The following is an 11,006-nucleotide window of genomic DNA, read 5'->3' on the forward strand; positions in this document are numbered from 1 at the left end:
GTCATGCTGGTCAACAAGCTTTATAGTTGACCAGCTTGGTCAGGCTAGTCCTGCTGGCCATGCTGGTTGATCGGTTTGGTCATTACTGACTGAAACCCACTAACATTTCAGCTCACACTCAGCCTACTTTGATCCTCCAGAAGGACTGGAGTGATGTTTTAGCAGATGAAACTGATTCCACCTGCTACAAATCAGAAAGCACTAAGGGAACAAACCTGGCTAGACAATTTCCCTATTTTTCTCAAACTATATATATGCATTAGATAGTTCAAAGTTTTTTTTAATTAAGTAATTTAATTGAAAAAAAGTTTTTTGAATTTCCTGCAGGATGCAAATGTTTTGCTGACCATGATATTACTGTGTTTGACTAGCCAGCCAACATCCTGACCTGAACCCCACAGAGAATCTATCAAAGGAATCTATTGAAACTTGGGCTTCAGTAACATCTCAGCAGTGCCACAAGCTGATTGCCTCCATGCTACACCACATTGATACAGTCATTCATAGTAAAAGAGCCTCAAATAATATATTGAGTATAAATGTACGTAGTTGTCAGAGGTAGTACCTCTTCTGTCTGATCTTCTGAAAATATTCTAAGAATTTGATATACTGGATTTCTTGATTCTAGATTCATGAGCTATAAGCCAGACTGACCAAGAGGAAAACAACAATGGCTTGAAATATATCTCTTTACATGCAATAAATATAAAATACATGACAGTTTGCCTTTTTGACTGACATAATAAATAAAAATTAACTTGTTGGTATGTATTGTTTATATTCTAATTGTATGAGACTAGTACATCAATTTATAATTTAAATTATTTTCCACACTCTCCTGACTCTCCTAATTACAGTTTAGTAGTAGAGGTGTTGTTGGCCTTAAACAGATGGATGGTTTGGCTGGTTTAGTGCTTAATGTACTGACCACACTGCCTGCAGGTGGGACAATCCATCCAGGACATCTGGGAGATCACAGTAGAGATCACAGTTTGGTGGGACGCCTGCCCCCATCAACCTGCCCTGTCCCAGTACTGTGGAGGGGAGTGTCTGCCCTGCCAGAGCTTAGATCTCCTCGTTTACAGCAATTAGCAATAAGGAGAACCCAGCTGGAGCAGATTACTGACCCATCATCCTGTTCCAACAACACCAAACACAACACCTACACGTGACAGAGAGAGTGAGTGAGAGAGAATTACATCATCTAATGTACACACATCTACTCACATGAACATTTACTCTCTCATGCATTTGTACACTTTAAAAGGAAACTCTGATTCATAACAATTTTATCACAATTCTGCTGACTTAAGCTCGAGTGAGTTGAGTTGACCTGCACTTCGCTTAAATTAGATAAGCTGAGCTGAATAAGGGGATTTAAGTGCATTATGTTAAGTTGAATTTAGCTGAGTTGACATTGGCTGAATTGAGTAGAGTTGAATTGAATTGCACTATATTAAGTTGAGCTGAGTAAATATGAACTGAACTGCACTGGGTTGACATATAGTTAATTAAGTTGAGCTGAGCAGAGTTTTAACTAAACTTAAGTGAACTTAACTGAGCTGACTTAAGTTAAGACTTGTAGCTGTGGACATTTTGCTTCCGCCATCATCTTCCAGCTACAGAGAACATCCTCCCCTCGCCTGCACCTTGAATGAGGCTTTCTGAATGAAGTCTGGTCCAAAAATACACCTCTACCCCCTCCCCCGTTGGAGCCCTCTGTCTAAACAAACATGTTGAGAGTCTTTCAGAAAGCTGCCTCCACACTGCGCCAACTTTAAACCCATCTGCCTCCATGAGGGCCTCACTGAGATTTTAAAACGGCTCTGTTTGGCAACGTAAACTTCTTATTCAATTCCCATTTACATTCAACTTAACAACTTAACGTTCACTCAGATACAGTTGTTCGAAAGCCGCCTACAGTTCTCTTCAGACCTTTTAGAAACTGCTGCAAATTTACTCACAATTAAACAAGCATGAATACCCAGATAATGAACCAAGTGACCATTTAAGGGGTTCCTGGGTAGCACAACTGCATAACTGTTCTGTCTTTCTCTGGGTAGATAGGATGGCCCTCTCTCTCTCCCATCACTTAGTGTGGGTGTGGGCATCTGTGAGCTTATGGAACAGAATTAGCAGTTAGGATTCTCCTTCAAGCGTGTTGAGCTCCAGTGGTATTGTATTCGTGGCTGTTTGTAAAGATGTCATTTTAACTGGTTGATTTGAATCGACTTATTGAGGATAAAATATGACTTTAGGCTTTAGCGGAGTGTCACAATTTAGTTTATTGTGACACTCAATTTATTTTCATTAAATTCTGATTCATTTAACTTAATTCACTTCGGTTTGATTCAGTTAAGTTAAGTTAAATTAAGTTCTGTTTTATTCAATTCAGCTAAGTTCAGTTTTATTTTGTCTAGTTTTATTTAACTCAATTTATTGTCCACATTTAGACTGGTCATATATTTCATTGAGTCTATTTCTCTTTTTCGGTCTACAGTCCCCTCGTTCCTTCTCTCTCTCCTCGTCCTCCTGGCAGATAGGGCTAAACCATGCTGGGTTAACTTTCCTGGCTCTGCAGTCCACCGGACAATCATCCCTTTCATGCAGGGCAGAAATTTCGGCCCCTGGCTCCTTCCTCACTGTCGGGCCACGGGGAGAATTTCTCCTCCTCTCGCGCGCTCGCTTTCTGCCCACCTTCACAAAGCTACCTTTTACCTGTTTATATTTAGCCGCCTTCTTCCCCCCGCTGGCCGTTTGGTAAGTGTGGAGGGGAGCTGAGTAGAGTAGAAACCAAAAACATTTCTAAATGGCGGGCTTCGTGTGGAGCGTTTGGAAAAAGGTGGAGAGGATGAAGGGGCCAAGAGCGATGGTTTTCCCTCGCACCTTCCCGTAAATGGCTTGTGTACCTTATTCAAATGAAGGCAAGGTGAAAGCCAAAAAAAGATTTCATAAACAAACAAAAAAAGCAGGCTAAAATGGAACATAGCAGCAGTGGACATCCCCTCAGTTAAAAAAAAAGATATTTATAGTGTTTTTACCCGAGAGAAACAGTAAACAATAAATAAATAAATAACTATGTACACGCAAACATACAATATTGCATATTGGGTTCCACCATGGGTCTGGATGGGGTTGTACGCTTCAGTGTTGGGCTGTGTTTGGTGGTTATAGGCAAAAGTGATATTGGATATGAGGGTCCCATGGAGTTGTGTGAGACCCCAGTGTGAGACTGTTTCTATAAACCAGCTTATCTATCTGTCCAGTTGTCTAAACTGGAGTATAATATGGGGTTAAAATGTAGAGGGGTCCAGTATAGGGTATAAGTGTGCGGTGTACAGCTGTAGTGTGTGGTATAATGCTGTTGTGCAGGGTGTAAGATGTCAGTACAGGCCTTAAGGCTTTAGTGTGAATAAGGCTCCAGTGAGGGCTATAAGACACCAGTGTGGCATGTAAGACTTCAGTCCAGAGGATAAGACTCCAGTGTGGGGTTTAAAGGGTCCAGTGTGGGGTCTAAAACTCCAGTGTGGTGTTTAAGACTCCATTGTGGGGTATAAGGTGCAGTATATGACTCAAGTATAGGGCATAAGGGTCCAGTGTGAGGTAGAAGGCCTCAGTGAGGTGTATAAGACTCCAGTGTGGGGTCTATAACTCAAATGTGAGGTATAAGACCCCAGTGTGAGGTACAAGACTCAAGTGTAGGTTTGCCCAGGACTATAATAATACTAATAATTAATTATAATTTTAGGAGATATTATTAAATGTTATATTTTACAAAACGTATGCTGAACTATTTGACTACCTATTGGTATATATCATGTAATTAATTATTTTAAGTGTAAAATGAATAACAAATCAAATTTCTTCCTTTTATTTTATGATTAAACAAATCCCAGTCTCAGTCTTGACTCAGACTCGACTAGTAAAAGTCTTGGTCTTGACTACAACTCTACCCCACACTGAAGTCTTATACCCCACACTGGAGTCTCATACCCCAGAATGGAGTCTTAGACCTTGCACTTGAGGTTTATATAGGCCATGAGTCTTATAGCCTACTCTAGAGCATTTCACCCCACACTGAGGTCTTATACCCCTGAATGGAGTTTTAGACCCTACACCTGAGGTTTATATAGGCCATTAGTCTTACAACCTACATTAGAGCATTATACCCCACACTGGACACCAAAAGGAGTCTTATACCCAACGCTGTAGTTTCATAACCTACACTAGGGTATTATACCCCACAGTTGAGTCTTATACCCTACAATGGAGTCTTATACCCCACATTGGAGTCTAAGACCCCACACTCCCCTCTGCTCTCTCGCAGCCTTCTGTCATCTTGCTGTCACATGGACGTTTTTCCAGGAACCTGTGAGGATTTTCACTGCCTTCACAATGTGTGCTCATTCATGACTCCTACTCAGATCCTCTCTCTCTCTCTCTCTCTCTCTCTCTCTCTGTCCCTGTCTCTCTCTCACACACACACACTCATACACACACACACGGCAGACTGTCTGTTTTGGTGACAGACAGTGAGCTCTTGTATATTGTTATTCAGTATTGTGGTTCTTTAGCTAAATCTGTAGAACTGAATTTAGTTTCACACACAAGTCTGAACCAGTGTAACTAAACAAAGTATTATTTTTAATTAACGTATTTTTCATTCTTTAATTATACTGATATTTTACTAAAGTATTTCCATTGTTTCAGTCTCACTGCATTACATTGCAGAGTAGAGTCTGTATCTCCAAGCTTGTCAACAAATGGGCATTTACACGGGGGCTCATAGTGTGATTTGTATTTACATCAGTGGTGTAAGAGTGATTTACACTAGCTGTTATCTATATAGCTACTAGCTTTATTCTATTAAAAAGAGAGAGACAGAGAGGGCAACGGAAAAAGCAATAGCGAGAGACAGAAAAGCGAGAGAGAGAGAGAGAGATAGAAAGAGATGAAGGAGGGAAGTCATGTTTAAAAGCCATGAAAGGATGAAAGGAGAGCACACGCCTCAATCAAACGGGGTGGGGTTCCCACCTTCACGCGGATGTGTGCGCGTGCGAGAGTATGTGTGTGTCTGTGTGTTGTGGCACACACAGACCCGGTCTGTTCGCTTTACAGTGCCTTCATTCCACCGGCGGCTGGAGGAGACGGAATTAGTGATACGGCGGCCATTTTTCACTGCCCTCAGTCCACCTCTCCAAAACAAATAAATAACACACACTCATTCATTGCTCTCTCTCTTTCTCTCTCTCTCTCCCTCTCTCTCTCTCACACACACACACACACACACACTCATACACACACATGTCCAGCCGCTGTGTGAGAAAATAAAGTCGTACCCACTCCGGGACATAAATAGGTGAACAAACAGAGCCGGCTGAAGAGGCAGTTTAATGTGTTGGGTTTGATCGTGGCCAGCTTTATTCAGGGTGTCCCGCACCTCAGCTGACCCCAGTGCCAGTATCCATGCCAGCCTTACCACCTGCAGCTGGCACTGGATAGAAAACACTGTCAAACTGTATGAGTGTAATATGCTGCATATTTCACAGTATAATCACACTGCAGCATAAAGTATATTACATGGTATTACATTACATATCACATTGTATATAGCACTGTATATCACTGTATATTAACATACTGTAACATACTGTATATCATACTGCATTACATTGTACATAACATTGCATTACACTCTATATTATAAATGAATATACTATATATCATGCTGTGGCACACTATATATCCCACTGTATTACACTGTATATCACACTGTAAGTCAATTCTGTAATAAACTGTACATCACACTATCACACTGTATATCACAATGTATGCCACACCATATTATATTGTATATTACATTGTATTACACTGTATATCGCATTGTAATACACAGTATATTACGCTGTATCGCGCTTTACATCACACTGTATATCATTTTGTAGTCCCATAAATATTGCACTGCATCACTCTGTACATCATGCTGTATCACACTGTGTATCACATTAATTGCTTTTTAAAAATGTATCCACTCCAACTGTAAAATATGAAACTCTGAAACGTAAGAACTTCTTCTTCCACTACATAAAATAATTAGTGTGTTTGCGAAACATTTAGGAACCTCTGTCATACGCACTCAAGCTGACATTGTCAGGCTTTGCCTGGTCATGGACAGAGGTGGAGGCAGGGATGAAGGGATGTAGTACAGGCCAGTTCTGCTCCATCTTCACCCAGTTTCCTTCAAAACATCCGCTACAGGAATGAGGGCTTTTATTTACGGAGAAACTCCATCCCCCTCCAACACACAGTAAACCTCTCTCTCTCTCTCTCTCTCTCTTTCTCTATGTGTCTTTAACTCTCTTTCCTTCTATCAGTCTGCCTGAAAGCTAATTCTGGCAGCGGTCTGTAGAAACAGGGACTCTTGGCAAAATTTGAATGACATTATTTACTGGTTTTATTTTTCAAGATATTACGTTGAAATACATTAGGAAAGAAAATATTTTTTTCTCTCTATCCGCTGTCTCTCTCTCTCTCTCCCTCTCTCTCTCTCTCTTTCTCTCGCTCTCTCTTTCTCCCTCTCTCTTTCTCTCTCTCTCTCTCTCCCTCCTTCTCTCTCCTGCTCTCTCTCTCTAACACTCAGGTCTTTGTATACAGGCTGTATATATAATGAAACTGATTGAGGGGAGTCAGTCAGCCGAACTGCACAGGTACACGAGAGGTTAGAAAGGTGTGTGTGTGTTGGTAATTCACTAAATACACAAGTTATGTCAGTCTGTGATGTTCACTTAACAAAAGCAGTTCAGACTTTCTCTCTCTCTCTCTACATACACACACACACACATAAATTAATATGGAGTTTGAGACAGCAGAGCATTGGCAACCTTTAGGCATTATGCACCTCAGCATTCTGCGACCCTGGTCTGTAACTTCGTGGCTGAGTTGCTGTGGTTCCTGAACGCTTCCACTTCTACCATTTACTTTTACATTTAAAGCATTTAGCAGACACTCTTATCCAAAACGACTTACAAAAGTGCTTTGCTGTTCACTCAGAAAATACTCTTAGCTAGTTTCTATAGACTAGGATCCAAAAATAATAGATCATTTGAATCTGGCAGTTGTTCTTTACATTATATCAGAATTTCATGATGAACGGACCAATAGAAATACTCTTTAAAGAGTTGCAATAAAATTTATTTACACTGACTTCCATTGAAATGTTTTTTTTTTCTAGGTAAACTTGCTGTTTTGGAGGTTTATAATATTTTGAGATTTATACACACCAGTTTGTACTCTCTACATACTTTGCACCCTGTCTGACTTCTGACTCATCTTCTGGTTTGGTGTCTAATATGTCAGTGTGAACACTACATTAACAAAGACGCAACAATATATGGTATGTATAGTATGCTTTGTGCTTTGGTCTGGATCATCATTCCAGGCATTTGATTGCACCAACCTGTCTACAAAACTCACCTACAAACCCTAACGTTTAGTTTCAGTTCAGAATTCACTTTCAAACACTTGGAACTGGATTATTCAAATTCAGATTGCTATTGGCAGAATTTTAGAATCCATCTCTCTTTCTCTCTCTTTCATTTTCTTTCATTAATTATTTCTCCCTTTCCCCTCTGTCTCTCTCTCTCTCTCTCTCTCTCTCTCTCTCTTTGTATTATTTTCTTTGTGTCTATATCAGCCTCTCCATCACAACTCAATCTGACTCCCCCTCACCCTTTTTTTTCCAGCAGGTTGGGTGATACTCTCTCTCTCTCCGGTTAATGGCTAACTGCTGGCTAGGCTGATGATGAAACGTTCAGTCTGATTATTCAGCTCTGCTTTGTTCCTGAGATTGGAGTGTTTGCTCTGGGCTCTGGGCGGAGCTGGAGTAGGAGGGTGATAGTGGTGATGGGAGGGAGTGAGGGAGAGGGGGGGTATCCCGGGCACTCCCAGGTGTTTGTTCATGGTGTTTACTCAGTGTGGGTTTGTGTGGTTGGTCAGGGGGCTTTAGTGTCTCGGGTGGGCTGTGCGAGTGGAGTAATGGGTCAAGGCCCTTAAACCTGTCTCTCTTAATCTCACATTGCAGCTCACTGGAGACCGATCTGAAGCCTTGTTGACCTCTGAGGGCGTATTGTCAATCTGCAGTTCTCCATTAGTATTGGGACAAGTCCTGAATCTAATCTGTTCCCTTCTCTGTTTTCAAAAACCTGCTACTTTTGATTTCGTCCCTGAATATCACTCTGGGAACCAAACAAAAAACCCATTTGTTCAATTATCGAATTATTCTCTGCTTAATTAAGCATCTTAATGCTCAGTTCTAGAGAACCTAACCCAGTGAGAATTGTTCCCAGTGGTGGTGAATGGAACCAGACGTCTAAAGCTCTAAAAGCTCCCATACAGAAAGTTTTTACACCGAATGGTAATGAATACACTGCCTGATGTCTGAGACACTGTTTTAACAAAAGATTTGAGGATTTTGGGCCTAAAATGAGTTTTTAAAATCACATATCATTAAAATGGTGGCAGGATACAAGCAAGATGTTGTGCAGGTAAAAAAAGTTCCCAAAGAAAACTATATTTGTTCAGGTTTGCCACTATTTTAACCTCATCAACATTCCATATAAAACTCAGAAGATAAGTGTAGGTTCACTGGTGAGTTTAGGTTTGGACGGTAAATAAAATGTTTATGTTTATGTTGTAGTCATGGTGACCGAGACGAGGTTCCATTCACCAACATTGTAAAGAAATCAGAGTAAGTAAGTTTTGCACCAAACAGAATTATGCAGACAGTTGTGAAAATTGCTGGAATTTCCATTTTAGAGGCTTTGTCAGCATTATGATCCTGTAAAACAGCATGGACAGACCTCATTTAAACATTTAATATAAAACTGTATAAAACTTTGTAGTGCAATTCCACTTTTAAACTAAAGCGCAGTGCGCAGAATGATATCACACACTTTGCTGAGGTGGACATCCGGCATTTAGCTCTGTGGAAAGGTTTATGTTTGTGTTTATAGACTAAAGTAAGTCACACCACATTCTAAACCACAAAGAATATCTGGATGAGGGCATGTTTACAGTGATGAGTAAATTGGTGACAGTCTAAGTCCAGTGTTTGTTAGCATGCAATGTTAGCCCTAGCACATCTTGCTGTAAACAGAAGCGCACACCAGACACCAAACATGTCTTGGCTGATCGATAGATCAATCATGACACTATGATTTTGCACTGAATTGCTCCTTTAAGGTCAGGTTATAGGTGGGCAATATGATGATGTTTTATTGATATTGTGATATACAGTGTGTTTTTGTGGATGTTTACTTAAAGAAAAATTTAAATTGGGAACTTATATGACATGTACTTTGTATTGTGAAAATATCTTTAATTATCATAATATATTATATTTTCACCACTTATTTTCCACCCCTGGGGTCAGGGTTGGGTAAGGCAGGGCACAGCATTGTTTAACCACAGTCATACACACAGATCAGATGTGGGTGGGGTGCAACTCTAAAGCCACCTGACTGAAACACAGTTTAGGATAGAGGGGATTTAGATAGTGTGCCCTGTTGTTGTAGCATCTGGATGCAAACTAATGAGAGAGAGGGGTGGGTGTAATAGTCACTAAACAGTAATAGTCCCTAACCAATTCATACAAACACAACACTATTCATTCAATTCAATTCTAGAGTGTTTCAATCAGACCAGCTTTCCAATCTGAATCCATCAAATTAATCGTGTCCAAATAAATGTGACCAGTGAAAAGAAGCTGCTGTGTTAAACACTGTACATTTACGCCACTTAGTAGAACAGCCTAAATCAGCCACATCAAACTCAAATAGATTTTATAAACATCACATCTACAGTACGTTCCTGATCCACCTGTCTAATCCGCGATAATGAATGTATGTGTTACCATTACAGTAACAGTGTGTGAAACTACCTCCACCGTGTTTGGGACCTATACTTAAGCCTGGCTAGCTCTCACTGTGAGTTGTCAAGAGGAGATTCATATAATGTAGGAGTGAATTCTAGGAGTGCAACAGAAAGAGCCTTCGGTGGAATCTGAAGAAATATCTATCCCTCTGCTGGGAAAATTGTCCTGATGTTGCTATGAGGACTCGAGAAGATGACCAAATGCACATTCTACTGGAACCAGTTAAACTACTGCTGCTGGTGTCCTCACATCTCAAGAACATCCCTGGGCTGTTACTCGAATAAGAGCATTGAAAAACAACAAGCTGAACATAGTTTACATTGTTGTACATTATGAATGATGGTGTTTGAAAATAATTCTTGCAGATGCTATGGTATTTCTAGTGGTTGCCTGGGCATTGTTATGCAGTTGCCATGATATGTCCAGTGGTTGCTAATGGGTTGCTTAGTGAGTGTTGTGGTGTCAGGTGTTTCTAGGTGGTTGCTTGGGTGTTTGCTTAAGTCTTTCCAGGTAGTTGCTGAGATGCCCCCAGTGGTTGAAGGTGATGTTCAATGGGTGCTATGGTGTTGCTATGGCAGTTGCTACGGTATTGCAAGCGGACATTTTTATAAATAGATAAAGAGGTTAGATAGAGAAATTGTGTTTTACCTCCTTCAGTTGAAATCCTAATTTACAGTCTGAACATTTTATACATTTCAGAACTTACAGATCAGACAGACATGTTTAATATTCATCAGATCAAAGCAGAACATCCCTAATGTTCAGAGTGTTTTTAAAAGTCATTAGCATCACTGCAATAACAAAAACGTTCATTTCCAGTTCAGTCTTAGTTCTGACTGTACTAATAAGAGCTGACTCTGTTAATAAAACAAAAGAGGCCACATCATGTTTTACTGACCGCAGTGAAGCTCCAACATCTGAGCTTGTAGCCATGCGGCCGGTACAGGTGGAGTGTATTGAAGCCCGTATTTACTCACGCTGCAGCCTGGCAGATGGCTCTGTTCATTCAACTCAGATGGGCTCGTTAAACACAGCGCTGCGTTTCGGAGCAGAGGAAATGAATATACGCTGAATA

This window comes from Salminus brasiliensis, chromosome 13 (genome assembly GCF_030463535.1).
Source record: "Salminus brasiliensis chromosome 13, fSalBra1.hap2, whole genome shotgun sequence".
In the NCBI taxonomy this organism is placed as follows: domain Eukaryota; kingdom Metazoa; phylum Chordata; class Actinopteri; order Characiformes; family Bryconidae; genus Salminus; species Salminus brasiliensis.